This window comes from Etheostoma cragini, chromosome 8 (assembly GCF_013103735.1).
Source record: "Etheostoma cragini isolate CJK2018 chromosome 8, CSU_Ecrag_1.0, whole genome shotgun sequence".
NCBI lineage: Eukaryota > Metazoa > Chordata > Actinopteri > Perciformes > Percidae > Etheostoma > Etheostoma cragini.
In genome coordinates, this window is record NC_048414.1 from 16,423,338 (window position 1) to 16,449,421 (window position 26,084).

Below are 26,084 nucleotides of genomic sequence, written 5' to 3' on the forward strand. Positions count from 1 at the left end.
CAAAAGCTACAGACACAGAAATGGCACATACGAAAGCTCATTGTGGGACTGGCTCTAGTGGCTGTAATTCTGCTCCAAGGCTAAACTTTGGAAAAAGAGACTTCAGATGCAGTATTAGGGGACTACTACGGTCTATGTAAAAGCATCTAAAGAGCCTCATGTCATGGGGCCTTTAATAAGGATTTAATGGGAAATTGTTGAACCTCAAAACTATTAAAAATGTTCCTTTCATTAAATATTGTCCATTTTAAAATAAACTGTGCATGTTTTCGTGAATGAAAAAATACCTGGTTGAACTACATGTGACGTGAGGTTGTAAGTAGATACAATACATTGTAAAAAAAAAAGTTAATAATTGTATTATAATTGTATCCCTTCTTTCTCAGCACTGTTTGTGTGATTCAGAAAGGAGAGTGTTAACAAAAGTGACCAGTGTTGACAGTGGGCAAGCTTTAGCTGGCACATATCCTGGCCCACATGTGCAGAGCAGAAGGCCGGAGCTGCAGCTGCTGCCGCTGTTAATGTTTCTCACCTGCTCTGTAACACGCAGCGAAGGGGGGACAAAACCTCCTTCACGGTTTCAGCAGCATGTCAGGTAGCCTTTGTCTGAAAATCCCCGAGAGGGAAGATCTGTTACTTCTGCAACAAAGAACATACAATACTTCAACACAATGACTTTTAGATTTGTTTTCTGTGAGATCAATCGCAAAACATCCCCAGGGGCTGACAATCTTTACAACACTGTTTTTGACTCTCGGGTGAAAACACATCATCTAGGTTTGCTCGCAATTTGTATGTATGGTTATGTATGTTTATAATATGCTTGTATGGAATTCTGTGTAGCTAACACACAAAAAACACCATGCTGCAGGTTTACCTTATGCACAATCTGCTGAAACAAAGGGGTAATATTAGTCAGCACGTAGCTCAACAGTAAAATTATTCTGTCTGTGAAGACACAAAGGTAAAGCACAGCATAAAACAGAATGGCATGTCCTGGACTGAGAGTCCTCGTGTCTGCTCAGTAGTGAGTCTGAGGCCCTTTGGATTATTCAACACTGCTGTACTTACACCATAGCATTGGATGAGTGGATTGTAAGTATGCGCGAGCACACACTCTTAAAGATTAACAGACACACACACACACACAAGAAGCAGAAAGACACTTTGCGGACAGAAGGAAAGATACAGGATGTTAGCTAACACATTTTTTTTTAAATATAGTTACGCTAAATGTTCATTGAGAAACCAAAAAACAATTTAGTGTTTACACTGTGAAATGGAAAAAGGCTGGAAGCATTAGATTACTGATTTTTTCTTTTCTTTTTCCTGTTATTGTTTTAAAAGGAGCTGTAGGTAGGATTGCAAAGATCCAGGACTTAGCCAAAAAATTTGAACATTGACAACTTCTCAGTCCCTCCCTCCTTTCTGCTAAAGCCCCAAACTTCCTCCTAAGCCCCCCCCCAAAAAGGAAGAATGAATGTGTGTGCATGAGCAATAATTGACACACAGTTAGACACCCCCCGGCCCTGATTGGTGCATCTGAACAGGGAGCTTTTTTTAACCTGCTTCATGTAGCTCTACTCGAGCACAGGGTCAGTTTCAGCAAATATGACAGAAAATTAGTTTTATAAGTTTTACCTACTGCACCTTTAAGTGTTTAAACAGTCACTACAAAACTGTCTGCTCCGCCTAAAGCATATCACCATTCCTATCGCAGTGTAATCTCATTGTGCAGTCCTGGGTCCAGACTTCATAAGGTAAGGTCAAGGCACACTGTCCTCTCAGTCTGCTGACTGGACATACTTTGATCTAATATAGTAGATGGCTCTGGGGTCCTGACCAACAGAGTGCATGTCCAGGAAAGCTATTGCTTTCAAGTGATGCCAGTTGCCATCATATAGTGACAGGGACTCATGCAAACACGCACACAAGGACATAGTTTCAAATACAAGCACATGTACACATACATTCACACACAAACTTGGAAAAATACCCTTAAGAGGGAAAAGGCAAAACATGATATTCATTCACCTCATCACAATTTTACGTAGCGTACACAGCAAAGGCACACACTGCTTAAAAAGCCACACTAATTCAATCAAAATTCAGTCTAAGTGCTACAGTGCCTTTCAATCAATACTGAGGCCAAGTTTCTCTGCAGTGATAAGATGGAGTGCTGTAACCTTGTAAACTGATCTTTGGGGTTTTGCTGGTTTGTGGTCAGTCAGTGCGGCGAGTAATTCAGAAAAAGAAGCTAGACCTTTATACATAATGCAGCCCCAATTGTCATTATTTTGTATCAATGATCCAGTCATTTGTTTAGTGTAGGGTGTGGGATTTTTATGCATTTAACATTTTCTTAATTTAATCTTTATTGGACCATAGATCAGAATTTCTCTTTTGTGAGAGAGTCCAGGTCAAATTGGCACCACAGTATACCGTTTGCAAAAAATGTCATCGTGCAAATCCACTGACGTTGTAGGCCAGTGTAGAACCCATAAATAATGATTTTAGGTAGACATAAATGTGTCTGTACTAGTATTGCAGACAGTTGGCATCAAAACGCTTTCTTAGAGTATTGTTCACTTATCCTATCTTCAAACATTTCAGTTATATCATAACTAGCCACATTTAGACTGTATTCTTACAGCAAAACTATGAAAGTGCACCATTACCGATGAAAGGATCTAGCAAGTGTCAAGTTGAAGACAGGAAGTCATGGCAGTTTTATGCGGCGTTGCCTCCTACAAGAGGATACTATCGGCATACGGGAAACAAAATAGAGAAAAGCACCTGTTCCAAAAGGGAGTTGAGCTGAGCCGAACCATGCGGTGAGATGAGACATCGGATGCTTGTGTGCATATGTTTTTTCTTATGTCTGTATACAACTATACATGTGCGCAGGTACAAGTGAAGAGGTGTCTAGGCAGAGACAGGAGGAATCCAGATAGACACGGTGGAGCATTTATAAAGGGAAGCATGGCTTCTGTCCCCCCTTACAGCCCCCTCTGGGTAGCACAGCAGGCATGACCCATCTATTTATACCAGGGCCAGGGGGGAGGCAAGGGGAGGACAGGAGCAGGGGAAAAGGAGAGGCTGCATGGGTAGGTCCTGTTACACATGCCAGGGGGGATGGCTGGGGCAAGCCACAGGGGGATTCTGTTGAAAGTCAGACAGGCTGACCGCCCCGTCACCTCTGCATGAGGCCGATATTGAGCTCTCAAACCCTGTGTGAGTGTATGTGAGGCGTGAAAGTAGAAGGAATTTATGGGTGTATACGAAGGTGTTTGAATGTACAGTTTGGTCTTATGGGTCTTTGTATACAGAGCTACAGGTATGCATTAGTGCATGCGTACAGTTTGCGTGGTGTTTGTCTGTGCATAAACTGTGCTCCATGAGTGATGGAGCGTGCATGTACTCACGCCTACGTGCATAATATGCGTGTCTGCTTGTCAGGCTGTGAGACGACCGGCCCCAGTGACTTACACCTCTATCCACCCCTCCATCCCCCAGCACAGCCATAAACATGCCAGGTGAAGAGGGCTGGATTAGGCAGAGTTAGCTGATCCCAGTGCACCCCCCCCAGCCCCATCTTTAGAGGTAAAAAACGACCCCAATCATTGTAATGACAGGGAACGCAGCAGGGGTCACCCAGACCACTCAGTCCAACCTTGCCAGCTGCTTCACATCTCTCACACACAGTACACAGTCACATTTACATAGAGAAACATACACACACATGCCTGCACCTGTGTGCACACATACACATATTTTTATGTTTCCCACAATGCACGCAATATAAATAATACTCTATTCTATTCTATCTAATACTGTCAATTTTTGATCATGTAAATATTCACAGGCTCAGTCTTTGGAACTCCATGCTAATCGCTAGTTGCTAAGGAAACGATAAGCCGTTTGCTTAATCAATTGCTTGCTATTTTTAATAATCAGTTATATTGTTTTATGTATTTAAAAAAAATATTTTATTGTATTTTTGTTGACCTTTAGGTTATTTTTAATTCTGCTTTGATTGTATTGTCATTTTATTAGATTCTGCTTTTATTTTTGCTAGTGTGAAGCACTGTAACCTAGCTTTTCTCTGGCCTGCCTGCAGGGCCCCTTTCAGCTTCGGCAGTGCCCCATCAAGCTGCATCTGTCGCCAGCTATATTTAGAGGGTGGGACAAATACCTTTCTCCCTGGATATGAACTTCAGCTGACAGAGGGCCAGACTAGGCAGACATGAATCTGTACAGTTTGTTACCTTGAAGAGCTCGTTGCCCTCAGGCTACAGCTGGCAGTAGTCAGACTCACTACAGTGGTTAGCAGTTTGAGCTATAGCTAAGGCTGTAAATACAGCACAGTTAACCACAGTTAGCAATGAAAAGCTTGATTTGGCAGCAGTGCCTAGAGTTCCAGGACAGCTGCCAACATGAAGGAGAATATATAGCAATGTACTTTGATAAAGAGATTTAACACTTCTAACTCTGTAAGTTATAAAAGAATAATGAATGAATGTCTGTGGATTTGAATCCCCCTCAAATAGTCCTACATTTCTGCCTGTAAGCATTTGTATATGTGGCAGTGCCAGCATGGCAGCCAGTGTGTGATATGTGACCATGTTGCATGGCCATCTGCTCTATATAACCATAAACAAACGCAGGCAGGCCAGCTTCACAGTATCATTTCCAAGAGGTCTGTGCTGGGTAAATGTATTCATGCTTTGGTCTCTGGGTAGATGCTGTAGAGATATGCCCTAGAAACAGACCACGCTTATGCAATAGCATTCATAATTCATCCCACAAACACAATATGGAGGCCACTCTGTCCCATATGCAAACACATGGCCAGATTAAGGACTGGGGAACCAAAGGGGACAGAGTGCATTTTAAACTGTTAGCAAAGTCATTGACTGTATGTCTCAATGACAGCTTGTTTGTGACAGGCTTAAATAGGCCAGATCTTAAAGCTGAAGGGACCTCTGCTACATCAGTTATATGCCAACAAAGATACACACTGATATGGTAAAACATTTTACAGCATCACTTCAAGCCATAATCAGATACACACTCATGTGCTGTGTTTCCTGTGTAAGCTCTCAATAAGTTCTGCCCCATTGGTGATTGAAGGTTTTCACTGCATTTATCTTATACACATGTTGACGTCTTCTAAATTCCTTAAAAGGAAATCATCAAAAGGTATAAAAGAGGTTGTCATACTGGTCACCTTACTTGTTACCTGTGTGTGCCCGGTTAGGGTGCTTCCATGAGTTAATACTAAGTTGAGTTAAAGCAAGCAAGAAAAACTTTTAATATTAAAAAAAAGCTATTTCCATGAGGTTTGATTGTAGTGGCTAATAGAATAAGTGTACAACAGATTAATAAAAGCAAAAACTAACTTGGAACCAGGATTAGATATGTTCAGTAAATTACTTTTATGCCGGTCAAATGACAAATATTATAAATGGCAAAAACTACTTCTTAAACGACGGTCGTCTTTACACTAATCTTCCACTATGATTCAACATATTGTAAGCTAAAACGCTTGATGATTGTATGTGAGTCTGTAGGTTTAGCAATAGGGTGATCAAAAGAAAAGCAGCAGCAGACACCTACGTACTGAAAGCTCAATATAGTATCTGTGGTATTGGGGTCAGATGAGGGGAGGATTTTAATAACATCTGAACATGTAATCAAATGCCTGGTAGATACAAAATTCCAGAGCCGCAGGTAGCTGACTACTGTAGGTTGTAGGGCGGGGCCTGGGGTGACTCAGTGCATAGGACACAGGCACAGTTAGGGTTGAGGCTACAGCTACAACCGTATGCTGTGGTTAGGGTGGAAACAAATACTGTACATAAGCAAAGGTTAAAACGTTACCCACGGCTATGTAGCACTAAAGGTGGGCAGGTTGTGCTACTATGGGGGCCATGTTGCTGAGGACTCTGGCTGGTGTCGAGGAATGACAGAGGCTGGAAGGGGGTCATGCAGCTGTGGGCCTTGCCAGCACATTTGCCCCAATAGAAAATAAGTTTTTTTGAGAAGAAGAGCTGGGAAGGGTCCAAAGGGGAAGCTGCTTGTTTGTATGCAGTCAGTCGGCAACAATCAAAAGTCTTTCTCCATCAGAAAAATACATATTAAGTGTACTATCATTGTATCATTGTACACCAGAGCACCTCTTTTCTTCAATTCCCATCACTCCTGAGTTAATTTTAATTTGCTCCTCAACCCAGCATCCAGTGTCCCCCCCGATTTATCCCCATTTTACTCTGTCCCTCTCATCCTGCTACCTGACTACTTTGGCAGTAATACACAAAATGGTGGTGGGGAGTTGAGAGCTGGAAGGCAGAGAGTGTAAGCCATGTTCTTACAGACCAGGCCCCAGCACAAGAAGAGTGAAGACCCCCTAAGCTTAGTGGACAGTTAAGATTACACCCCGAGTGTGTTTTGTTTATTTTTATCTACTGCACTAACAAGCCATTGGGACCACTTGGCCTTTCAAATGGGATAAAGGCACAACATACAGCCATTATGATTTAATCTAATGCAGGCTCACATTAAAATGAGCTGGAAGAGAAAGAAAATAGATGTTGACAGAGCAGATTATGCCATGCATATTACAAATGAAATTTATGAAGCATAATTACAGCCTTTATCTCGTTAAATGAAATGCAAGACAATTGAACCACATTACAATACATCATTAAATAACAGCATATTCAATTTACAATACATTATGGTACTTACAATGCTGCTGCGATCGCCAGTCTGTCTATCCATGACTTCACTTTTTGGCCAAATTGTTTGTGGGCAGAAGTCAAAACCCATCTTACTGCCTAAAACAGTGAGAGAGATAGAGAAAGAAAGACAAAGTGAGTGTATAGAATTGTACAGTCAAAGAGAAAGATAATTTACAGCGATAGAAACAGAGAGGAAGGGAAAACAATAGAGAGAAGCAGAGAGAGCGTTCAGTTGAACAGCCAGCAGCAGCAGCAGCAGCAGAGGGCTGTAGGGCTTCTCTCTGTAGCCTGTTTACTAATAAGTTCGCCCCACGGTCTTGCCTGGCCAAGGAAACTCATTAGTGGAACATGTAACACACCGCACCCTCTCTGCTGGCCTGTATACCGGCCAACTCTCACTGCCGCATGCTCACCCAACACCAACACACAAGCTCCATGGCCTTGGCCTTGCCCAGTGGCACCCACTCGCTGTATTCGTGCACACACTTTGGCATGATGTATTACTGAAAGCCTACAGTGCCTACAGTGCCAAATGCATTGCATTGCACTTGTAATCATAATAAGCGATTTTCTATACATGCAACACTATGTTCATGTTCACACATGATGGCATGTACAGACCGCATTAAATTTACAAGGCAGCTTTTGACTTGTGCCTGTGTTATCCTGTTCACACGTAGGCGTTTGATGTCAGGCCCAATATGTGGAGGTGAAAGGGGACTTAGAACTAAGTTATTTAGTTATTTAGTTCAATTGTCAAATCTCAGATTGGAGAAATATAAAGAGGGCGATGGAGATGTGAGGGCTGTCCTCTAGCGGACCAAGGAGGACACTGCCAATAAAAGGCCTCCACACAGTGTAGTGGTGGCTGCTGAAGGGTGATAATTCTGTAAAGGACGCTAATTGCAGCGAGGGACATGGCCTTGCCGGGGAAGGGTCTTTTATATATTGTTTCTAACGTTTGTAATTACAGTGCAGTGCTTTGGACTGCTGCCAGCACATGTTTATGGGCTCATGAGTAACCCAACTCCTCCAGCCCGTGGAGGGAGATTCATGCCTGAGCTGTGCACTCTATGCACTCATTGCACTCTGTGTGTGTTGTTTGTGTGTATGCATCTTGATGACTCATGAAGCCTGGGCGAGTATGTACAGAGGGCATAGTCTACAGTATATTGGCCTATACCACATGGATGGCTGCAAGTATTACAAGACAGAGACCAGAATATACTGTATACTTTTTTTTTTTTAAACTGATATATGTTGCAAATCATTTTCTGTTTTAAAGTGTTTTAAAGTACTCCATTGGACAGTGTGACTTGTGTAGTCTTTGAATCTAAACCCAGAAGTTTTTGGTTACTCTACCACTGCATAGCAGTTTAAACAAGGAAACCTCTCTATATATAAATTACTTGAGTAGCTAGCTGTTTTATACAGTACAAATCAGTACTACAGTTGTAGAAATTGCAGTCAAATCAGTAAAGGATGTAGGTAATGGCAGATCAAAGCACATAGTATTTTTAATGTTAATGTTTCTGTAGAAAAATTAGTAACACACCAGATTCAGTAACACACCATATTTGTCAAATATGCTCTTAAAGACGGGACCGGCACTAATCCGTTTGACTTCTTTATTTCAAAGTTATACTCACTCTGCAATCAGTCAACCAGGAATGCCGGATTGCTCAGAGAAGCAACGGCCAAGCTCGGCACGAAAATACTGAAAATAGGTCAAATCTTCACCATCAGATGGGTGAAGCAGCTTTCAAACTGTAAAAGCAGTATGGAAAGATTCCCCCTGCACTAGAACTCCATTTCGAAACAGACAGTGAGGACGCATCACACAATGATCTTGAGAGGCAATAATACAAGGGACTTCTGAAGCACCTGGCTAACCCAGGATTTGTGGAAGATTTCATTAAAGACATCCTGCGTGAACTCCAGAGCCTGTCTCTCAAGCTCCAGAAAAGGGAAATGTCACTCGTGGATTCAAATCTCACTATCCGAGAAAACTATCAATGTTTTGACGGCCATGAAGACGACTGGTGGGGGGAAATCAACCAAGAAAGCTGAACTGTCTGTCTCAGCTGGCCTTTTTAATGGTGTAGAGCTGACTAACGGCAGGGCGTAAATAAACCGGTCTTGGTTTCATGAATTCGTGATTATGTCTCTAAGCGATTACAAGAGTCAAATTTGGTCCGGATGCTCAAAACTCTTGACATGCGTTTTTGGCCAGGTGAGCAGGAGGACCAGAAGAACCAGAAGTACACAGCCTTGCAAAAGAGCTTAGAGAACCAACCAAGGAGGCCGTGGAGGCCCTTCAGAGACTGTAAAACGTAAGGGCACTGTACAGGGGAAAACAGTGTAAAGACTGTGCTTAGAAAGTCACACGTATCCCCCCACCTCAGCTGAGTGCGAATAAGGCTTTTCTTCAGTTAATAACAGACGGCCTGTTTGTGGACCTCAATGGACCTCCTCTGGACAAATTTGACCCAGTTCAGAAGCTGGATTAAAGGAGGACATTGCTTCTCTTCTTCCTGGAAATCAGGACGGCAACCACAAGAAGTCGAGTTGGTCTATCCTAACTTGAGGTATAGAGGCTATTTTTTTTATCTTTGCAGTGACTGAATTGTGATGATAGAACTGAATGTTGTGCATATGATGTGTTGGCTTTGTGGTTGCTTGTGGTCTTAGTGAAGAAGCCTAGGTTTGGAGTTGGAGAAGTGGGAGTGATTGAATGCGCACGTGTGTGTGTGTATGTGTGTGTGTGTGTGTGTGTGTGTGTGTGTGTGTGTGTGTATGTGTGTGTGTGTGTGTGTGTGAAAGGGAGAGGGAGAGCGAGCACCTGTCGTGTTGATGTTTGGCTTGTTGCAGGCTGTCTGTCAGCATCCTGCTGTGGTGCTTTTTTCTATTTGAGAGATGGCCTGTTTGCACGGTTAGACGAATTTGCTTTGTGTATGTTTTCAATGATGTATCTGTCTGATCGTGTTTGCGGTTTATGGATGGTTAAATAATTTCACATAATTGGTCATACTGCAGACTCTCATTTGCAAGTGCACTGATTGCGTGCTAGTCTCCAATAGGCTATACCTGGTATTTATTCAGTTGATTGCTAAGTGCACCTGCTTGGAACCACTTATTGTCATGTCTGCAATGCACAACTTTGCCTCTCCTTGTTATAAAACAATGTAAATCCAAACAACTTTAGCCAATACAACCTCCTATGTCAGTGTTGCTTTACGAATACTATAGCATATTGGATTATCAAGAAAGTGTGTGCGTGTTTGTGTTGTCATGTAGGGTATAGACTGATTGTCTTGACTTGCATCCATGAAATATTTTAATGTAATAGGCCTACTGCACATCGAGAAAATTTAGAACGGCACTGACCAACAATTGGGGACATGGAGACCCCCCCCACCCCAAATATTGACGGGTATTTTGCAAATTGGCTCTGACGAACAGTAAGAAAGTGATGATATCGAGGTGGGGTGAGGGAAGGGATTTACAGAAAAGGGCCTTTCAACACTTCCAGCTCTACTTTCAAGTAAAACAATTTAGCTGATTCTGCAGTTTTTCTCTGACTAAATTGTCTTGGCGTCAGCAGAGGCCAAAAGCTGAAGAAATATATGAGCATTGGAAAAGAAAAGTTCAGCGTTATCTGGAATATCGCTTTGCCTGGCAGGTACATAAAACAACATAAAAGTATCTATTCCGACAATGTGTACTGAGAGACACTCACACGTGATGCTGTAAACTTGAGTCTCTAAAACACATATTGAATACATTTAGTGGTCAGAGGCAGAGAAAAGTGTGTTTTACTTAAATTATTCTAAATATTAGCCTGTTTGGGTGAAAGCCAGTCAAACTTCTGACAAATTCCCTTGATGAAGTAATTCAAATACTATAGGAGTCAGGTAGTACAGCAACTGAAAGAAAATTGGGCTTGAGTATATAAACTCAGGAAAAAACACCTTGGGCCCATCATGTAAAAGGTGAAACATGCACAGATCTCATTTCAGAACGTCTGGCGGAAAAAGGGCTACAAGGGAAGAAAATCTACATCATCTGCCACCCCCCAAAAAGCTCCCCCATTCCAGTATTATGTCATTATGACTGTTCTCACCATCTCTGTGGAGTTGCTGTGGTTTTGTGGATAAATTACATGTGACCCAGCTGACACCCTGATTAACACAGGGAGAATAAAATGGCCTCCAACCCTCAGTAGTCGACGGGGTAATGGACTAATGGCTTCCATGTATAGCGAGAAGCAGGTTTGGAGACTTTTGTGTGTATGTGCACAAATATACGATGTGTGTGAGTGCATCAGCACTGTGTGTGTAAACTTGTGCTCTTGTGCAATTATTTTGAAAATCGCATACACAACAGTAACCCGAAAAACGTACAGTATATGTGTGTGTTTATGTCAGAGTGTGTGTGTGTGTGTGTGTGTATCGGGTCTCGGGGCTCTTTGTCCAGCCTTTCTCTTCTCTTTTCAGGCTTGGCCTACTTCCTACTGTACTGTAGTGCTTATTCTGTATGAGTGTGATTGACACAAGCACTGTAAAATGTAAGCAATTCTCTCACAGGTTTTTTTGCAGAATGCACTGTGTGACCTTCTGAAGTGCTATGCCGCCAAAGTGGGAAATTTAAATCCAGCTCCGTTTCCACAAGCAGAGACCTGCTTGTGTTGACCTGCGGCATAGTGCACCACTGCTTATGCCAGTACGAATATTGGAACTTAATCTAAGGTGAGACTGCAGAGTCGTCATATACCCAATATAAACATATTTCCAACATAATATAATTTCAGACATTATTTCCCACATCCTTCATGTTATGGATAAGAAAATGCAGGGAGTATCCATTTACTTGAAATTAAAAAATGAATAATTGGAAAATGTGACTGCTTTTGCTGCAGCAAGGGAGTTCCACAATAAAAGGTCTACATTTCTGGCCATGCGGTTTATGTAGCAATAAGCTGACTTGAAAATATTTCTACTTCAAGTTCCTTAATAAAAAAAATCTAATCTCAAATGATTACATTTCGATAAAAAAAAATGACAATGAGTTGGAGAATACGCAGAAAATCCCCTTAAGGGAGTAACCTATGTGCATGTTAAGTACAGGCAACCCAGTCGGTACTATACTATGTCAATCAAATCCCTAACCCTGCCAGTCCTCCAGAGAGCTCACACATACAGTATAACTTTCATTATGCTGGGCTTCTCAGCTTTATTGTACTTAAAACTGCATACTGAAGGAGAAATAAAAGAGGGTTCATAATCATGGCAGAAACATATATTTACAGTAAGTGCTCACTTGGCCCCCATTCACTACTCCAATCTGGATTTCATATTAGCCAGGAGGAAATTGGATGGAATTCACAACATCACAGCAAGCTCATAAATGAAACAAAATCACATAATCTTAAATTCCAATTTATCCACTTAACAATTGAAGCGATGCATTGGTGGCTTATTGCTGTGTTGTTCTGGTGAATGATTCATTTTCACTGTGTTGCACTCAAAAGAATACACTGAGCACTGGCACATGATCTAAACCACATACTCAACACTTCCAAAGTATCTGGCAGAAGTAGTCCCATCTAGAAACACACCGTCTTCACAGTGTTGCTGCACCACACGCGACCATTAAAGTCTACTACATGAAACATCTTATTCAAAAACAATGTTTCATTTTTATTAAGATTCCACAAATAAACAATAATATTACACTCTTGAATTTTATTACTTTCATCTGTTAATTCCTTGTGATAATGCTGCTTGGATTATGATTTTTTTAATATTTGGAATGCTAAACTCAGACAGGCTGGCAGTTTGCAACTCTTTTTTTCTTATCGACGTTGCTGTATTTTTTGAGCTTATAACATTGTTGAGAAAAACAAATAAATGTTATCTGGAGCCATTCCGTAGGAATTAAATAACTTAAGTACAGATGCCTTGACATAATTGTTTTCTACACTAGTGTAAGGGCACAACTAGATTAGTATGAGGAAAAACTAAATGACAAGAAGATTTTTTATTTATAAATTCATGAAAAAAGTTTCCGATTACCCTTTAGAAGTCAAATAATAATAATTAGACACTTGATATATTTTTGGTTATTATATCAATGATGAAAAAGCAGGCGATATTGTAATAATCTGAATATTATAAAAAAATGTGATATAGCAAAAAAGTGGACACATATGCATGAACACACACACACACACACACACACACACACACACACACACACACACACACACACACACACACACACACACACACACACACACACACACACACACACACACACACACACACACACACACACACACACACACTCATATTTTCTCTGGAGAATATTTTCTTCTATTTAGAAATGCTTTTTAATTTAAAAAAAGTATTTTTCTCTGCAAATCTTTCCTCTTTTAAACTTTATGACAGAACTTATAAAATTGTTAGAGTTTATTCTTTAAAGAAAAAATAAATGAGTACATTATTTCGCAACATTTACTTTTTTCTCCCTAAATACAACATCAGATTTTCATGTGAAACTCAAAGTACGTATAGATCAAATGCAAATTGAAGACAATTAGGTCAACCATAAAAGATAAATAATTGAAGTATTTTTTTTAAAAAGCTTGAATTACTTTATATAGTAACAATTACTTTCAACAAATACAATTCTACACAATGTATAATTCATTTTTACAGTGCTCGCTGACCTTTTTGGTCCATTCCTAAAAGCATTAAAACGGTACGATTTTTTTTTTCTTGAGTCTATACAAAAAACATGCAATACTTAGCAGTAACTAGTACTATAAGGAAGCAAATGTTGATGAAAATTATAAAATTTAATCAATTCAAGTACAAGCCCAAAGTCAAGTTCAAGTTTGAGAAAATGTTGTTCTAGCTGTGGCCTGCAGTTTCCCTTAGCTCCACTTTTGCAGTATATTCATGAAACACTGGTACTTGTGTATTTAAAAGATATATATAAAAAAAATTGTTTGAAAATCTATTAAATATATCTCATAAATATATGTATATATATATATATTCTATATACATTATATTTGTAAATCAATTACAAATGCACTTTTGACTGTTCAGGTTAAATAGAATTGAACACCATTTCGTTAAGCCTCACATTAAAAGTGCAAAAACAGACAATATGAACACTTTTATAAAAAAGTATTTAATATCTAACATCCTGCACAATGAAAATGATTAGATTAAACATACAAATATGTATGATTGTGTAGTTATATTTGCATGTGTGTGTGTGTGTGTGTGTGTGTGTGTGTGTGTGTCTGTGTGTCCCATTATTGGCTTTACTGTATTTGCTATGTCGCTGCAGTAAAGCTGAAGTTTGCTTCAGTGCACAGAATGTCTAATTATGGACTGTACCAGGCTGTGTAATTGGTCAGTTATACTTTTACACATTGTGAAAATACGGCAAACCCTCACCACCCTGCACTCTGCCTCTCAACAAGCATCCTTCCCCTGGAATCCTGCAATCCACTGCCAAAAAAGCCTTAGGGGTGGAGTAGTGTGATACTCAGCCAGCCAAAATCATGTGTCCACTGCTAGTTAGGCAGACCTAATATCCATATGAATGAACATAATCAACTTTGTATGGAAAAGCTGAACCTGAATCACCTAAAAGCTTTGAGTAACATCGCGTCGGCTGTGTCTTTTAAAAAGTCCCCTTTTATTTAAACCCTGATAAGCAGATGGACATCTGAGCAGACCATAACATTAAAAATGTAAGACCTTTTTGAATGAACTGCTAATAATGTCAGGTTAAAATAATTGGCAACAGTCATTTGTATGTGTTTGTTCCCCTTAAAGGTAATACAACAGTGTACTGTAATGAATAGACCTTGGGATTGTAAATGGCCATATGTACGTCTCATTCACTTATACAACCTGGATTTTTTCATCAATTTGATAAAGTAAACTACCAAGTATCTGACAAAGAGCCAAAGTCGCTTTGTCCAAAATAACTTATTTAAAGTCAAGCGCATCAATGTACAATTGTTTTGAGGAATTGTTTTATGATTTCATATACTGGTAAATTGCTCAATAAAGTTTGTTCTTTCTTTAAATGAAAACAAGGGACAGTTTTCATGTATCATTATAGTTACTAAAGCATTTTGAGAGACCTCTTTGCATACCCCTTGCCACAAAAAAAGTCAGGAATTGATGCGATCAACATTGCAATTAAGTGTTTGTAGACAAATACCTTACAAATAGCAAAGCAATGGAATTTTTAATATTAATTCTCTATTCTGTCTAAACTTGGCAAATACTTTGCGCACAACTTTGAATTTAAAGAAATGCTAAGGATTCTTTTTGAAATTTATTTTCCAGTCAAGCTTTTGAGAACTGATCAAAACGATCAGAACACCACATTCTTCCCTTCATACACTACATACTAACTACTAATCACTCATATGAAATACCTCCACAACCGTGGCCTTCCGCTCTTCCACTGATTACCAAGGAGTAGGATTATCGTGGCAGCAATCAAAGTGGTATTAATGACTGGGTGCGCTTTTGTTTTTGCATTCCTTAATAATGGTAATAGGTTTTGTGGAGGCTGGGAAATGCCTGTTAAACATAGAAAGCCTCAGATGTAAACACACAGCTAAACTTCCATCGAAACACGCAAGCATACAAATGATAAAACAGATATTACTCACCAATTTCGGATGGGATGGGAAACTCTGCATGTTCTTCCCGCTTTGATCCACATCTCTGTCAAGAAGAGGAGAAAGCCATGAGCCCTCGTTTGGTGGTTGTTGCTAGACCAAGGGATTTCCCTCAGCCTATCCCCTCCACAGCCGTGCCTCAGCCCCAGCTCAAGCCTGAACCCCAGCCTTAATCTCAGCTCCAGCCTCACTCCCTCTTCCAGCCACACTCTGAGCCACAAGCTCAGGGCTGCACGGCTCGCCCGCCACTGGCTGGGTCCAGGCCTGCTGAGGCCTGAAACAATAGGAGGCCATGAGGCTGTCTGTAAGACTCGAGCTAAGCCCGTCTGCAAGTTAACAAGTCTTTGAATGAGGAATGTTAGCAAACAGACAAACAGCATGTCTGATGCATGCAAATAGCACAACCAGTCCAGTCACAGCCTTGACTGGGCACATGATGAATAATTCAGCAGTCTATATGCTGCTCTCCCACATTACTCCCTCCCTCTCCCCAAATGAAATGCCTTCACTAGAATAAGTCTGGCAAAGTATTCAAACCTCTGCTATACCAAAAATCTGTTTTAATACTTCATACAAACATGCAATACTAGCGCAAAGAGGCCATGTAGAGACACAATTTGCAAGGCTACTTCTGTAATTTCGCTGCAACAATATGATAATATTTCGCAATTACAATTTTTTCCCCCTTATTGCCTTTTAATGTCTTTTGTTTGTAGTTGGCACCTGTCCCAGAAAAGGCTCCGGCTCAGCACACCACTCATTCTCCTGTTAGGAGAGCAAGTCAGTGTGAAAGAGAGAGAACAAGGGGGAGTGAGAGACAGAGAGAGAGAGAGGACATGGGAAGGAAATAGAAAGAGAGACAGGAGAAAAGACATAGAAGGTGCAGTACTTCACGCCAGTCACAGAAGAAGGTCTTGTACCGCACTCAGATACATGTCAAATTCTCTGCTTCTCATCCATAGTGGTCATCCAGACCATGAGCCAACCCCAAGCAGGTTGCCCTTCAGAAATGGCGCCCCAACATTCCAGGTGGAACAAGGCCCATCACATGGCGAAACACCACCTTGACAAATTCCCATCCGAAAAGAAAGAAACTACATTCAGTACCTACTACTAGAAACCCATCAGCAGTGAAAAAATAGGAAGAGGCAGTGTATTAAAAAAAAAAAAAGAAAGACCAAAGAGCAGAAAAAAAGCACCCAAATCCAAAGTGATACAAAAATATATGCGGCAAAAGTGAGAAAAAGCCCCTAAAAAGCAACTTGTTGCCAGGTTTTGCAGAGCTGCTGTGCAGCTAGTTGGAGGCAGAGGGTTAAAATCCAGCTAGTAGTGAGTGAAAAAAAGCTCCGTCTTTGGAAGGGCGGGCTGTGGGGAGGCCCTGACTGTAGAAATAGCAGCAGACCTTTTTTCTTTTTCCCCCCCTCGCAGAGCTTAAGTCTCCCCCTTGCGTGCGGCTGGAGCAGAAAGAGGGGAGCAAGCGAAACAGAGAGAGAAAAATAAGAGAGAGAGAGAGAGAGAGAGAGAGAGAGAGAGAGAGAGAGAGGGGAAGAGAGGAGGAGACAGCGAGCGCACAGTGAAGGGGAGAAATGCTCTGCTGATGATGAAATAGGAGGTGCGGCGGAGCGCGCGAACGAGTCACTTTTTCATCACATGTCCAACACGGCAAGGAACTGTATTTGCACCGGAGACGGGGGAGAAGGAGGGAGGGAGGGAGGGAGCATAAGACGGGTGGGAGACGGAGCCACAGAAGGAAAGAGAGAGAGAGAGGGAGAGTGGGAGGGTGGAAAGCACTAAATGTGGGAGGGGTGGGGGAGGAATAATGACACAGAAATCCACTCCTCCAGCAGTGCGCAGACGCAGTTCACACACTTAAACGCCACACTGGGATAAACTATACAGTACCTCTGTTTCTATATGAACTTGTAAAAAAAGAGAGAAAAAAGAGAATTTACAGTCATTCAGAATGGACTACCCTGCTGAAGGATCCTTGAAATATACAACACTTTTGAGAGCTGGTTTAATTATTACTGTAGTGGGGCTCTTGCTGCTGGAACAGCCTTGGAAGCACACTCTGAAAGGAGCACACACTCAGAGAGTGTATTAACTCTTTAGCATGCCACAATGACTGGCGTGAATGCACAGAAAAGACCAGACGCACAGGAACACACACACAAAAACACACACACACACACACACACACACACACACACAAACACACACACAGGAAAAAGATAAGCTTCAACAGTGTTTATTTCAGTAACATGTGGCAAAGAACGCAGGGCTAGGACCCTCCTTCTTGCCCCAGCTCTGTCACAAAGCGCGCTGAACGCTGCAGCTGAACCCTTGCAGCTATTTTGGCACAAAGTCAAAAGGCTGATAAGCATTTTTGGGTGAGACTTCACTGCTTTTCCTCGAGGAAAAACAGCTGCCACTTGCCTGGTAAATGCATTCAACTGTTCGGACAACATTTCGAGAAACTCCCCCGAGACACTGATTTGTCTTGTTTAAAATAGAGGAGGAATAAAATAGAAGACAAGATTGTCTTAATAATTTGTCCTTACCAAACCCATGCACTGATTTACATGAAGCGTAAACAAGCCAAATAGTTAACCAGAAAGAGAGAGAGAGAGAGAGACCGAAACAGCATGGCTGTTTCCACCATCTTAGATTGTATTGATTATTCTTCGCTGTAGCGTCTGTCTCTCTCACACACTCACGCTAGCCCTCTTTCTCTCCCTTTCTGTCTGTCCCTCCCTCCCTCTTTCTGCCTCTGTTCTGCCATCTTCTCTACTCGCCGATCGGCATTTGGCTTTTTCCATTTGTGGCAGATTACTGTAACGCTATTGTACAACAACTTCCTGCCTATTTTGGCTCTGGTTCTACAAACTGCAAAAGCAGAGCTTGTGGCTTCAACTTTTTCCCCTCGACCTTTAACTAAAGGAGCTCTATAAGGAAAGAAAATGAGGAAGGAGATATGTAAAGTGTGTCGGTGGCTGAGGAACTATTTTCATTGCATTTCTGCTTTATAAACTGCTGAGAATTAAAGAGGGCAAGAGGGGACTACATGCCTAGCAGAGACAATAAGAGACACGAAGGTGGGGGTTTAACTTTTCTTACTTTTACTCTGTGAAAACTTTCTGTTGGTTTTGTTCGAGGGTACTGCGCGATTACTGTAGAGAGCTTGCGCAAATGTATCTAATATGGCTGCTACTGCTTCAGGCTGCACAGTTTCTGAGGACTGCTTTCATAGCCCGGCCACCACCCCGTTCCTCGCCGGCTCTCTTCCTCCCTACAGCAGCACAGAGACCGGATTCTCCACAAAAACTATTCTCCCCTCTGCACTTCTTTTTGCTCCACAGGTTTCAATACAACCACGGGCTAAACACAGACGGTCTGCAAATAGAAAATGCTAGCATTATTTACCCTAATTTGAATCAGAAAAGGCTGGACTGCAATTTTATTTGTTCTCGGTTTTCTCTCCTTCCCTAAATGAGATATGAGCTCGGTTCAGGCATCTACATGGGCATGAGCTATAGAAAGAGTCCAGCTCTACGTCACATCTCGCCACGCGTTTTGACCAATTGAGAAACCCATGACTTCATTATGGATTTAATGCATAAAGCTGTAATATGTATATGTTCAGGGACCATATTTGGGAATAATGTAGATCATAAAATAGAATATGTTAGAGGTCCAATAATTAAGCATAGCTGTTTTAGAGAGGCAGGCTTTGTGTATTCATGCTTAGTTTGCATTACTGCACTTTGCATGGCATAGTTCATGTGAGGATACAATCTTAGTTTTGGGTCACCTGCCAGCTACCACCACTCTGCTCCTCAACATCGCTCCTCTGTTGCATTTCAAAATAATTGATCCATTTTCAATTTTAAAGTCATAATTTACAATAATTTAGCAACTATGACTGGTTACTTAAATCTGTTTTCGGATTAAATGCATTTGAAGTGCAAACCTTTACTGAATTTACTTACATTTTTTCAGATGAAATAAGCTCAACATTTTATAATGTAGATAATGACACAACCCTTTAACTGCTCTTTGATGTACTTACTTTTAAGAAGAGTGAAGCAACAGATTTTCATCTGCAGTACATGGTTGCAATATCTGTGTGACACAAAAACAGTCAATCAGGCAAATTGATAATACAATGTGAAACAAAATGGCAGACGGCGCCATGTTACGGACCCTGATCGATATCATTTGACTCTAATTTTGAGACACTAAAAATTGCAAATCTTTAGATGTTATGTTAAAAGGTCTTGGATCTTACAAAAAGCACACAGTAAACATATTAAGATTATTACACAGTGGAATAAATATGTTTAAAAATGATTTAAAGATATGATCGTGTGGGTATCAGGGCAATGAATAAGCTTCCAGTCTCACACTGATTAAGCTCTTGGCCTTAATGAGTGCTGTGGTCTGTTGCAGTCAGGAGAACACAATAAACACATATTTAAGTGTCAGTCATGGACAATCACTCTATTACAGAAAGTACAGATAAGGGGACAAGGACAAGGACACATTATAACAACGTTTTTCTATAGCTTTCTTTCTACGGCCACAGGAAACAGTGAGGCAAGCTGGAGAAATTAGAAACTGCAGTGGGCAGCGGATCTGCAAAGAAACTTTATTTGCAATTAGTCACTTGCACACATCAAGGAGGCATTAGGAGGTAAGGGGGGAGAGGGGGAGGGGGTTCTGTGCTTGGTCAGCAACCACAAATACATCAACATACTAGACATGATATATGGCACATAAAAACATATATATTCTAACTTATTCAAGGTGGTAAAAGCTAACCACAAAAGTATCCCAATGCTACAAGGGAAGACTTTATGTCTTTATGTTCTCCAGGAGCAGGAGCAGAGTCTATGAGGTGGTCTTGCTTAAGCCCCGCACGTGTCTAAACAACTTCTCTATTACACCCGAGACCTTTGAGGGCACTCCCCATCGAGCGGGGAACAAAGGCCATGACCCCTAGGTCAAAAGCGTTACACGGAAGGCCAAGCGAGCCCATTGAATGCTGCACTGCTGTTTGCTTTAAGAAGGTAAAGATTACTAATACATTAACTAATGCCGATTAGGGGGTTATCCCTCTTGGGACCGAGGTCCCAGGGCAGCACATCATGTCTTATTAACATAACCTGGCCTTTGACCTCAGACAGACAGCCCCACACACACACACACACACACACGCACACGCACGCACGCACGCACGCACGCACGCACGCACACACCTTGCAAAAAACAACTGTTTTCTGGACCAACATGAATAAATGACAGTGTTATCACTGCACAGTATCTTCAGTGTTAATGCAGTCCTGTTCGTAAGACTTTTGACCTGCCTTAGCAGACATGCATCATCTGTGTATCTGGAAATAATCGGAGTAATATTTCTAATAAGTAGCCCCTCCTAATTAAACATGATCAATCAGGGCAATTCGATTTCAAGGCCTCAGGCGATAAAGCATGTGTTCTACCGAAGTTCATAAAATGGGAGCATGTGCAATAAAGTTCTCATCACAAAATGGTGGACACAAGACATGCGCAGTATCGATGTTCCAGATGATCATATGAAGAAAAGCAAAAAAGGGACTACTTCTTCACAAACTCACTCTGCCATGATGCTGTTGATGCTGCTGAAGGGTAAAGTGAAATGCCGTGCTGAGCTTACTTAACCCTACCTGTCCAAAAAGAGCAAGCCAATAACACTTCATAATGAGACATAATTCCCCCTCATCATCTTCCAAATTACTGCGTGTGATCAGATAATTTGCAAATAAAATAAAAATAAAATTGCATGGGAAGATTAACTTAAGGTAATCAGAACAAAAAACAATTAGTGGCTTTTCCGAAGGTCAAGTCCATGCTTGTGCAGGAAATGTAAAACAAAAAAGGTAATTACATAACATTTTTCCAAAAGTTGTCTTGTCATGTAAAATCTGTAAAATTTGTATCACAATTGAGCACTTGTTCAAACATATGCAATTCAACAGTGGAATGTTTTGTGGACATTTAAAAAAATTATATATTACAAAATGAATGAGCCATTATTTAATTTATGTCATAAATATAGATTAATTTTGAATTTGCTGTTAGGTAACAGTAAAACGCTGATTAAGACGACACACTTCTTTCTGTTTGCTTTTGTCTGCTGCTCATTCTGTGATAAAAAGAGACAGTCAATGTTCTATTATAATTTACGAGGAGTATGGAATTGTGAAAGAAATTATGAACAAATGTGAAATATTTGAGTTAATTTAACATCTAAAATCTACATATTCTTTTTTTCTTCATGTATGCTTTCTTTGTAATGTATAAGAGGGAATTTATTATCACAAAATAATCAGTTCAAGTGGACAAATTTAGTTTGGGCAAATATTCAATAATGTATGAAATGTGTGGGTTTGTATAATGTATAAAAGCCATCTATTTTTACAATCATTTTAATTTTGTTTCTGAAAAAAATGATTACACTGTAACACATATCTAACCTATACACATTTAATCTCCCCAAATCATGTGGTCTAATGAGCTATACTTTGTCAGTTCCCTGGGCAGAGATAGCACACACTTTAAAACTCAATAGGAATTATCACAATTTGTGCTTCACAAATGGATGCTTATATTGTTTTTATCAAAGTTTGCTATTATATCAATACAGAAGAAAATTGATTTTAGCCACAGCAGACATAAACAAGTGTGCAAAGATAAACTTCGGACCAAATTACTTGTTTGCATCGGTAATAATAACCATTAGCCTTCTGATTTGTATTTACATTAATACAGTTTATTTTAATGACTATAAATCTAATAATTGAACGCAATACTTATTTCCCTGGAAGTAGATCTGATTATTTGGTGGCACATTTCAATCACTTGATTGCCTGTAAATGCATGAATTGTTGCATTTTTTATCATTATTAGACTTTAGTTCATTTGATTTTGCCAGAAATATTTTCCTATGTGCCCTGTTGCACTCTTCTAATCTCAAATTAGAAAGCAGAGCAAGGATTTCTTTTTTAACACAGTTAGCTCTTAATCTGCTGCTGTCCTTTTTAACAAATCAAACACTGAAAATATCAAGACATCTTAATTCATGCTATGAGCTGTGTTTTGCATAAATTTAAAAGACATTTTCTACAGAACTACATTTGAAGAAAGGTAATGCACATTGCTTCTATTCATCCTATCAAGAATGAAAAGTTCTTTTTTAAAGAAGAAATTAACTCACCTTCCTGTTTGTCTCAGGATTCAAAAAGAAGAAGAAGAGGAAGAGAGACACAGAGAGAAAAGGAGCAAGGGAAAGTTCCTCCTGGGAACAAGCTGGAAATTATGGACCGATATCAGACCTCAGAGTGGACAACCTATCCAAAGAGGGACGCGCCCTAACTGTAACTAACAACTACTTCTGGCAGCCCTTCAACAGCCAAACATTGTCCTGGATCAGGGCAGCATGGAACTAGGGCAGCTCAGGCAAGAAATCATATCAAACTACAGTATCAATAATGGCAGTCAAAGTAAATAAATGTGTTTCCTAATGAGGTAGATTTAGCTGTAAATGACGATACCTTCAAGATTTTATGCATCATATTTGGAGATGTTAAGGGGATTCAGACTAAGACAGATTAAACATTTCTTCACCTTGAGCCACCTGAGACAACATGGGAAGACTCCTGACAGTTAGCGTTAGTTCATATTTTATTAAATATTATCTATCCTATTATAAGGTGTGACATATATGTTGACAATTAGTTTGTTCATCCTGTGAGGTTACAAGACCATGATGTACCACTGATACATAGAACACCAATTTAACCATATATCTGAAGATCTACATTTTCATTTGCCACTGTTTGACAAAAGCCGAAGTAAGCACAAATATGTTTTGCATTAACATGTGAGATGACATTAATTATAACATATAAAATAATAAAATTAAAATATACTACAATGTACTTCAGATAAATTGAAGAACCCATTTAAAAGTTATTTATTAATTGTAATACCCATGTTATTATAATCCTTATGGAGGTAATACATCATTTTATCGACATTAATAATGGGTATTAAGTGGCGTTACCCAAACTGCCCTGTAAAAACAATGATCTTAGGCACTACACTACCTGAGCTAACGTGACAAATTCTCAAAAGTCAATGAGGCACAATAATAAAAAGCCAATTCTCCTTTTCTGTCCACTTGACTACTGTGCCGGGCTTCTACATACCTGAACTCTCCCTTCGCGGTTTTACCCTGAGGGCTGCTAATGCCTGCTTTAGACAGCCTTGGCCATTTTGTTTTATTCTTCCTCAACACTAAGCCAGGAGTACACAGGCCTGGCATTTTCGGGGCCACGTCACAACGCCTGTGTCTGCGCTGCAGGGCTGAAATGAGTCCAACAGTCAAGGCACACACACTCAGCGGTTCACTCCCTCAACAAACACTTCATGTGCACTGTTTTGTTATCACTCTCTCTAGCATCCTTGCTCTACTGACAACAATAAAAACATGAACCTAATGTGCTTTATCCATTTCATGAAGATGCTCTCCTTCAGGTGTCTTCTCCAACACAGCCACTGAACCTTCACCTACTGAATGAATTGTTCTCTCTTCTGATCGCATTAGTAAAGTTAGCTCAGTCACAAAAGGATACAGTAGATACTCCCAAATGATTTGAGCAATGCCATTTAACGAGCTTGATAAACAACTAACTGTATCTATAGGAAAACAAGATGTGGTATTTTTTAAAAGGGGACACAGTGCTGGTATTGAAAGCAACAAGGATAAAAACACTGATTAAGAAAATTCTTCTTGAGCTGGCAGCTGCTATTGATGTGCATAATGATAACAGAGGGGTATTTATCAAAAACAGCACTTTATAGGACGTAGAGCAGCGTAAACAGAGGTTTTATTACTCTGAAGGCTATTTTGGCCAACTTAGTGGCTCTTTCAATTCCAGTAAAATATTATTACTAAAAGAAGCAATAGACAAATTGGTTTCCTTTTAAAGCGGCACTCTATATTTCTAAATGTGTACATTGTACATTTGTGGGCAAAGGTGTGAACAGCACGCGGGAAACTGTGACTTGACAGCCGCTGACCCCTCATACCAGCTTAGAGAGGCAGAGGGTCATTCAGAGGACATGGCGGTGGAGGGAGAAGTCAATCTTATCCTTCCGTTCCGCCACAGGCCTGTGTGCAGCGACAGCAAGATGAGCTACACGGCTTTCCAAAATCCACACTCGTTTGGCTGGGAGCAAGGCATCAGGGCTGTGTGTATTTCAAAGGAAATGCTGAGGAAAGCGTTTTTTGTGAAGGCAACTGTGCACTTGACAGTGTGTATTAACCGGCCTCTGTGTCTTTGCTCCGTTCCTACCCTTACGCAATATACCTCAACAATATGTCATCTTTAGTAGCCAAAATGGCATGCTGCCCATTTGTCTTAGTGGAGAGTCCTACCTTGTCTCATCTTGATATGGTTCTCATGTGCACAAACATTTTTTTGTCATTATCTCGGCACATTACGAACACCTGCCAAGCAGTATAGGCCCAAGAGGTTAAAAGGCAAGAGACAACAAAATGAGAGCGAGAGGAAGCATCAGCTCTCGGGCTGCTGTCAATTGAGCCTGTGCCTCTGTAATGGCAGGGTGGGGGGTGGGGGTGATTACCTGGCACAGAACCAACCACTAATGCCCCTTAAATGCCAGAGACTGCGGCAGAAAGGAAGGGAGACAGCAAAAACAAGAGTACATTCATATTTCAATATGGCAGATGCTGTAATGTGTTGATGCCTCACACTGAGTGCTCACAAGGACACCATGAGAACAGTGACATGAAAAATGGGAAGTGAAAAAGGGGGGAAAAGCAGCAGTGATGGAAGCAGCCTCATCTGATTGTTGTCTCTATTCGTTTCAACAAAGTTGAGTCGCTCTCTCTCTCTTTCTCTCTCTGGGTGGGGGTCGGTGTTGAGTCTGGTTTTGGGGGTAGGGTTGGATTGCTGGAGAGAGTGATCTTTTTTTTCCAGCGGGGTGAAAGGCGGACGGTCATGTGTGCAGAGCTCATGACAAAAGGCCCTTTTATGTGCAGCATATGCAGATAGAGGAGGCTCCTTTGTGCACAGATGGAGATCCCATGCCTGAGTCTGCCTGCGGCGGAGAGGGAAGGGAGGGAGGAGAGGAGAGTGTTGGTGAAGGGAAGGGAGAGGCGGGAGGGGTGTCGCTGGCACTGAGTGCCATCACTGTGTCTGGTGGGGGGAGGGGCACAGAAAAGTTGAACCAAGCACTCCTGGTCCTGTCAGGTTCATGCATTAGGGAGGAGGGGCCTTGAGGCTTGCTAAGAGGATATATCAAAACTGGTGACACCATAGCGGGATCAGAGAGAGAATCCCATCTACTGTCTAACAAGTAGACCAGGGTCAAATATTATTTGCAAATAATCTGCCACGTTTGTTTTAACCAGCTTGAGATAGCATGGTTTGCCATATTGCCGGAGAGTTTACACAATTACAGAAAGTCATGAAAAACATATCTGATAACTCAGGATTATTGGGTTAGAGAAGCTTAACCCACTTTTTTTTCTCTTTTAAAATCACACATCAGCA

General features: G+C 40.8%; 2 long non-coding RNA genes across 2 annotated transcripts in view; one reads left to right on the plus strand and one right to left on the minus strand.

Moving 5' to 3' along the window:
• Positions 1-271: 271 nt before the first annotated feature.
• LOC117948922 overlaps positions 272-26,084 on the minus strand; it is a 41,705-nt gene continuing 15,892 nt past the window's right edge. Inside the window, exons 3-6 of the long non-coding RNA XR_004657592.1 lie at positions 19,532-19,584; positions 15,454-15,508; positions 6,751-6,839; positions 272-639 (exon numbers count right to left, since the gene is read on the minus strand). This is a non-coding gene — a long non-coding RNA (uncharacterized LOC117948922). The remainder of the gene's footprint in view (positions 640-6,750; positions 6,840-15,453; positions 15,509-19,531; positions 19,585-26,084) is intronic.
• LOC117948921 lies at positions 18,123-25,215 on the plus strand. Its single transcript, XR_004657591.1, has 2 exons — positions 18,123-18,557; positions 22,735-25,215. It is a non-coding gene; the product is annotated as an uncharacterized LOC117948921 (long non-coding RNA).